Source organism: Pyrus communis, chromosome 10 (genome assembly GCF_041283825.1).
Source record: "Pyrus communis isolate YQ-2024b chromosome 10, ASM4128382v1, whole genome shotgun sequence".
In the NCBI taxonomy this organism is placed as follows: Eukaryota; Viridiplantae; Streptophyta; class Magnoliopsida; order Rosales; family Rosaceae; genus Pyrus; species Pyrus communis.
Window position 1 is genome coordinate 22,717,502 of NC_142574.1, and position 7,122 is coordinate 22,724,623.

At 34.7% G+C, this 7,122-nt stretch overlaps 1 long non-coding RNA gene across 1 annotated transcript; it reads left to right on the top strand.

Moving 5' to 3' along the window:
* Nucleotides 1–2,690: 2,690 nt before the first annotated feature.
* On the top strand, nucleotides 2,691–3,904 carry LOC148693737 (uncharacterized). Its single transcript, XR_015952145.1, has 2 exons — nucleotides 2,691–2,953; nucleotides 3,163–3,904. It is a non-coding gene; the product is annotated as an uncharacterized LOC148693737 (long non-coding RNA).
* Nucleotides 3,905–7,122: the final 3,218 nt, after the last annotated feature.

Sequence of the window (7,122 nt, forward strand, 5' to 3'; positions counted from 1 at the left end):
ATGAAAAATAGGAGGCTTTTAGGAGCACCGAAAAGTGGGGAAGTTTAAATAGTTTCTGTGAAGGGAATTTCTGTGGATAATATTGACAGCTAGTTGGGCATTAGAAAGTTGAGCAGGATGATAGTTGGACTTGGTATGGAGTTTCATACTATCTGGTGCTACATTAGTCTTTGAATAGTGATCAAGTAAATGGCAAGGTTTGTAGTGGTACTAAAAAAAAAAAACAAAAAAAAAAAAGGGTTATGATGTAATATTGGAAATTTTCCAAGGAATTCATATAATATGTGTTTTAAGATGTTGGATTTTGATTAGATAAGAGATTGAAACCTTAGACTTGGATATTTCTACTTGTGGTTTAGGTAAGAGTAAATATTACAAATAAGGTTTTAGGTTTGAATAACTTTGCAGTCGGAAATGAAGTCAGTAATCACAATTTGTTGGCTGTAAGAAAGTCCGATAGGTTCATTTGCGGATTAATATTTGTACTTGAAGTTTGTACAGTAAGTGCATAATGCAGCAGACCGACATTTTATTCATAAGGTGCTACAATATAATGGCATTGATTTTAAGAGAATAACATGATACATGCGTGGAGCAGGCAAACAATGATGCAACGAAAAGAGGTCAAGTTAATTTGATTGAGTTGTGGTCGGTCGTCATTAGAGGTCATAGTATGATCATAGAGGAAGTAGTATATCTACCAAAGGATTTCTCAATGGAAATATGATTTGGCAGACATATCGATTGGATAGTTTGGCAGCAAACTATGAACAAGGTTTAAGAATGAGCATACATCTTTACGTGAATAAGTTTTAGGCTTGAATTTGTGTAATGTTGAAAACTACATATTGATAGAATATAGAAAACTACGATTTTGATTGTGGAAATTGATGGTATTATGAAAGGTTGCATATCTCTGGAAGAAATAAAAGCTTCTTTTCGAGGATGCATCGTGATGAAAACATGAGCAAGGGACCTAGAGAGAATAAAAGTTCCAGTTATACACTTTTGGTGTTCTATGTATAAAGTGAAAGTGAAAGTCAACAGAGAAAGGGAAGATGGGAGTGCCATAATTTGGTGACTTGAAATTTTCATAGGATTGAATAGAAGATTGGCCTATTAAATTTGGACGTGAACTACTTTACTAGGGATGCAATTATGAGATTTGTGATTATGTTGTCTTGTGAAAGAATTCAAATGGAAGAAAAAAAAATGAGTCGAAGGAAAAATAGAGTTAAGACTTACTATTGAACCAAAGGAAATAATGGGAACAAATTGACGAGGTTTTTAATATTAGTTAGGTATTTGAATTTTGTGTGGTGAAAATAAGACTATTAGAGAATTCTTATTGGCTTGACATGTATTGAAGTCATTGACTTTTTGGAGTTGGAAGATCTCATTTCAGTGTTTAATTAGTATTAGAATACAAAACAAAGGGCTTATGATGCATAGTACTTTTTCTCTCTTTGTTTTGGAAGCTAAGTAGTGATTGATATGTACAAGTTTATATGACTAAGGGAAGTAATCATTGGAGCTAAGAGTGTCTCGTACACAAATATCTTTGAGGTTTAATGATATTGCTGAGTGAATATTGCATATTGGAGGAACACAAATGGTGAAATTTCTAAAAGAAATGATAATGGAATGTTTATAAGTTTCAAGGGAAGAAGAGTTATCAATTAAGGATTAATAAGCTGAATTTTCAAATTTGACTTCTGAAGAGAAATATTATGAGGTCAGAATTTGAAGGTTATAAGATGTATTTTTGTGGTAGCATGGGCTTGATGATATTTTACAGTCAAGAGAAGTACTTGGATTACAGTTATATGTTGGTCTTTTTAGTCTGTAACCTGGAAATAGTGTTTGAAATACTTTCCACAGTACAAGTTGTATGAGTATTGGAATATAAGGTTTAATACTTGACGAGTTCTAGGAGATTTTATAAGAGTAATGTACGAATCATCGGGTGAACTTAGACAATTTTTGAGACATGGACTTCAAGGATTTGATTATTTGATTTTGTTTGAATGACTACAGTGCTGGATGTAGGATCTTCATATATGCGGATTTGAGTTGACTGGTTTTAAGAATCAATTTTCGGGGGTTCTAAATGATTTACGTTCTTATATTTAATGATTGACTTATGAGCTTAAGCTAGGATAGTTGGAAATTTTAACGGGTTGGATAAATTTCGAGGACGAAATTTTTTCTAAGGAAGGTAGATTGTGAGAACCTGTATTTTATAAAATGTATATACTATTATTCACCTAATTTTGGTATAGAATTTCCCCAACTTAGCCATTAAGTTACAATCGATTTATGTATATTTATCATATTGAAGTTTCGGTACATATGCTGTTGACTCACCATATTGGCTTAGCATGAGGTGTTAGTAGGAGGAAGAGTATGATGGAGCTGTGTCTACGTGGTGGCATTCTCACTATCTAAGATTTCATTTTTTAGCTTGAGGTGGCAAGTATGTGAACAGGTGTCCTTAGCGTGTAGTTCAAACTACAACGCCGAAGCAAAAGAGATGTATGATTCATGGTTTTAGAAGCAGGAGCTGTCGACATAAGAAGAAAAAAAAATTATCCCTCTTTGGTTTGAGAACCAATCCGAAGCCCCAACTCCTATATATCTATTCATACTTTATTAATATTATTCATGGTCTCTAAGTGCTGCAGCCGACCTTTTCAACTATAAATAGGGTAGTTATCCTTCGGTTTCCAAACGCAAACGTATAGAATTTGCATGGAGCCCGCAAATGGTTTAGTTCATATATATATAGAGAGAGAGAGCTTCAGAACTGAAACGAGGGGGTAAAACTACCATGAGTATTTGATAGAGATCAGATGATAGAGTAGAAGGTTTTTATAAATAAGGGAAATGAGTAAGAAGCTGCAAACTGAGAGATGGCTTGTAGTGTTTAATCAACAGCATGCTATTTATAGAGGTAATGATCTTTATATTTTATTTATCCTTTCCATCCTTAGATTAGTAACTGTTATTCAAATTAGTTATATGCATTTTTTTCATTTTGATCACACCTATAGTGATTTGGCTTTAAGTAAATAAATATATACAGGGTTTATGGCTGTTAAGGTGTACTGTACTGTAGTTGGGATTCAAATTCCAATTATTATTGGGTTCTGCATATTTTAGGGTTGTGCGATAATGAAGGAAGAGAACTTGGTGAACCTTAATGCTGATTTGGTACTTGGAAATCATGATAAATGGATTTGCACATAAATTGGACTGAAAGAAAGGAAGAATGGATCTGGAAAATAGCTTTGATTGTACTGTTTCTGCAGCAGGGACCAAACTGAGATATAAGTTTCACATTCGGGGCCATTCTATAGTTCTCTGAAAGTTTGGAGCAGTTTTGTAATTACCCGGAAGTTTGGGACAAAACTGTAATCTACAAATATTATTTTGGGGCTGAAACTTTCTGATTGTCCATCAAGGCAGTATGCGTATAATTTAGAAATGTTTAAGGACGCAAATGAGAAAGAAAAACGGTTTGAGGGTCCAATTGAGATAAATTGATGTTAAGCATAACATCGAAATTTCAAAATAAAGAATTTTATAACAGTTGCTATGTATATGGATTATATAGTGATATAGTTTATTTGTTGGATGAGGAACTCCAGTTACCGCGACGGTTGTGTTTAATCGAGGCGTTGGTAAGGGACATTGCTTGTTTGTTTTGGACTTCAGGTAGGGAAAATACGGTAGACTTTGATGGAGATTGGTTTTATTAAATTTTGTGAAGCATTATATTATTATTATCGATCTTGTTGGTTGATTAATGTGATCTAATTTACTAATTGGACAAATACTGCTCTTGCGTGTTTTCTTGTTATTGTTTATGGAATTATCGGTGAAATACTATTGGTTGAGAATATACTGTGAGACATGTGAAAGATGAAATGACATTATTTATGCATCACTCATGTGTCATGTGGTTGGAGCTTTTGATGTGGAGAAATGAATGGAAATGAGGGTAATGGAAAGGATCTTTTGTGTAATTGAGTCAAACTCTTAATAGGTACCAAGTCTCAGGCGAGCCCACAGTGCACAATTTCTTTTGGGTAATTCAGGATTGGCGATGAAGGGTTTTGGCAAGATGACTAACAAAAGGGGAATTTGGGATGATTGAGTTAGAGGGGGTTTAATTTGTATATTAAAACATTCAAACCACCACTGCAGAGGTAAAATGCACGGTATGGGACGTGCAGGTCCGCATGTTTTATTATATGAATTAACGGGTAGAGATGAAGAGTATTGCATTGCACTTATGCATTGTTATTGATAATGATTTGGTACTTAATTACATGATTTTATAACACGTAATTTAGTATTGTCAGTTACTGTGATAAGGTTATGTCCCTACTGAGCTTTGGAAAAGCTTACCCCTCTCTTGTTATGCAGGTTTACGAACTAAACAGTCTAAGAGTGTAGACGAGATGAGATCGGATTAAGTGTGAGGATAGAATTTTGTATTTATTTATTTTAGTATTGTAAAGAATTCTCGATTTCTTTTTATATGAAATTCACACTCCGTTATTTCAGTTTTATTTTATTTATTTAGTTTTTAGCTCACGTTTCGGATTTGGAGTTATTTTTATTACCGACTCGGGTTCGAGGCGTGACAAAATGGTATCAGAGCTCCAGGGATTAGATACCCTTGGGTTACTGTGGAGCTAGTTAGGTTGAATTGAATTGAGTTACTGACATAGAATTTTAAGAGTAGACTTTCGGGAGTAAGGTTTAGTAAATTTCGAGGACGAAATTTCTTTAAGGAGAGTGGATAGTAACGTCCCGTATTTTAAGTTGTAATTGTGGATATTATTATTATTTCTAATTAGAATAAACCTAAGATAAGCTTTTTACATAATTGTTCACGTGTTAAACCTAATAGTGAGAGGTGTCCTTACTATTTTTTGGACGTGGCATAATTTGGAGCAATTGGCAAATAAGGTTGGCAGTTGTCAAACCCATGGCATGGAGGTATAAAGATTAGCAGGAGGTGGCATATCGATTGCATGCAAATTTTGTAGATAATAGAGCTCCACCATTTTTCTCATTTTCTTTCCATAGGATAAGAATGTTACTTTCATCATCATCGTGATTTTATGACCGTGTGTCTTGACCTAGTTTTTACACTTGATAGCCACTTGTTCATCTCACCTTTGCCCATTTCTTACAGTCATCTTCAATCCACTTGTCAACCTAGCATGCATTAGTGTAATTCTATCCATGCATAATATCTCACGTTAGCCTCCAAGCCAACCAATTGGAGGTCATAGTTGACCGTCTCCTACTAGTATAAATAGGAGCTTTGCTCCATTGTTTGTGGAGCATAAAAAGAAGGCATCATGCAAAGCATGAATGTTACATGGAGAGAGAGAGAGAGAGATAGGGTTTGTTGCGGGAGATTGTTAGTGAGTTGTCTTGCCAAGATTCGAGTTATCGAGGTGAGTGGTTTATGTAATGTGTTTAAAACATTCTTATTTTTTTATAAATGAAAACCATGAGATATCATGGGTTTTGAGCTGTTTTTAAATATTTCTCTATTTCAAGTCAAGCATGTTGGATTTTGTGAAGTACTTTCAGAGTTACTATAAATTTGATCAATGAATTGTTTGAGATGTTCATGGATCATGAGAACTTTTGTGTTGCATTAATCCGAGGGATAAATGTCAACTGCACACTGGGACATTAGGGCAGATGACCATTAGGGGTCACGTGGTGAGTTACAATTTATGAAGGATATAATGGACAAATAAAGGGATGATGTGATATGGAATTATGTGGGTAAAGCTTTGATATTATTATTGTATTTTCTAGAGTGTGTAAAAAGGCATGCTTGACTACATATTACATATTTTACTCACTTGCTCACCCCTCACCTATTATTTTACAGATGAGTTATTTGGCAAGACGTGTTATTTGGCAAGATAGGTGTTAGAAGAGCTGAGGTTGTGATTGAGGAGAAATTTAAGGATTTTAATTTATTACTTTTGTACACCCTGTAAGGTTTTGAAGTTATTTTAATAAGAGGAATTTAGTTTTTTTTTTTTTTTTTTTTTTTCGTTGACCTCAGGTCCGGGGCGTAACTAAGGGCTGGTTTGGTATTGCTGTGCTTTGAAAAAAAGCTGCTTCTGCTGTGCTGTGAGAATAAGCAGCTGTGAAATAAAGCAGCATAGTGTTTGGTAAACTTTTTTGTAAAAGTGCTTTTGAAAAAAAAAAAGCAGTATTAGAGTGTTTGATAAACTTTTATGTAAAACAGATGTGAAAAAAAGCCAGTTTTTCAAAGCTAGGTTTTGCAGCTTCTTGTTTTTAGCTTTTTTTCATCCGAAACTGTGAAAAAAAGCTGAAGCTAAGTGTTTACCAAACACAAAAACAGCTCCCAGCTTTTTTTGATAGCAGCTTTTTTCAGAATCACCTCAATACCAAACCAGGTCTAAGTAGCTTATAAGTTAAAGCTGCATTTGGAGTCTAAAATTCACCGTCTTTCACGTGAATTGCCTCAAGAAGCATTTAGGCCCAAAGGTCACTCCAATTCCACTACTGCCAATGTTGCCAGATAAAGAAGTGTGTGTCAAGGAACCTGAGACTGTGCTGAAAAAGGAGAGTCTATAAAAAGGGCAATGCAGCAGGAGTTCAGCAGCTGGTGAAATGGAAATTTGGCTCTGATGCATATTCAACTTGGGAAGACTTTGACGATTTCACTGCAAGGTTCCCAGATTTCAAGTTTTAGTCCCAACCTTAAGGACAAGGTTTCTTTTTGAAGGGGGAAGTAATGTTAGGATTGTGGTTTACTTGATCACAATTATATGACTGTTAAGCATTATTAGTGAACTTAAGTTGTTTTACTTAGTTAAATTAGTTTAATTAGTGAGTGGCCAACTGGCAATGGTTGTTTGGGAAAGGGAATATAAGCACCAATAGTCTGCGAGTCCTTGTAACGGTTATTTGATTAAAAAACAAAATTACAAAAAATATTCAGTTCTATCTCTATCGTCTCCTTCCTCCATACTCTATGCCATTGCTACTAGCTGCTTGCAGGTTGAGCTAAGGAGCTGGAGAATTGATCTTAACACCAAACGACAGGGGATA